The sequence below is a fragment of the Gregarina niphandrodes genome (genome assembly GCF_000223845.1).
Source record: "Gregarina niphandrodes unplaced genomic scaffold scaffold00092, whole genome shotgun sequence".
Lineage (NCBI taxonomy): Eukaryota > Apicomplexa > Conoidasida > Eugregarinorida > Gregarinidae > Gregarina > Gregarina niphandrodes.
The window spans coordinates 11894-12398 of NW_011645857.1; the positions used below are offsets into that span (position 1 = coordinate 11894).

The 505-nt window shown below is 56.0% G+C and overlaps 1 non-coding gene across 1 annotated transcript; it reads right to left on the reverse strand.

Moving 5' to 3' along the window:
- Positions 1-115: 115 nt before the first annotated feature.
- On the reverse strand, positions 116-190 carry GNI_195210. The gene has a single exon. It is a non-coding gene; the product is annotated as a tRNA-Sec (tRNA).
- Between the last annotated feature and the right edge of the window lie 315 nt (positions 191-505).

A 505-nucleotide genomic window follows, 5' to 3' on the forward strand; every position in this document is an offset into this window, starting at 1 on the left:
GTCGAGGCGGGTTCGACCTTCGGCAGACGCACATCATGAACACTTTCAGGTGCAGCTGGGGGGTTCACGGCCTTGAGCGAATAATCCACGTTCCCAATCTCGAGACAGCCAGATTAACCACCGGCGGGACTCGAACCCGCAACCTCAGGATTTGAAGTCCTGCGCACCAAGTCCTACGCGCTACGGGGCTTTGATCACTGCTTGGATTTGTCAATGTGCTGATGTGAGATTTGGACAGACGCAGTTGCTGGAAGCGTTGATGGCCTGGGATGCTGGTGGAGTGATACCTTTGTAGCAATCCCACTCAAGTTTGGGGCAGCAGCGGGAATCGAACTGAGCTGCAGAGACAAGCGCGTCGGTTGTCGGCATCATGCTCGCCGGCGTCTGCGGAGGGAATATTGATCTCCGGTGTTCTCAATTCTCAGACGGAGATGGGGCCGAAACCCGGACTCTCCGGTTTTGTAGACCAATGTCGTGTCCGTTAGGCCANCTCGCCAACAAGTAC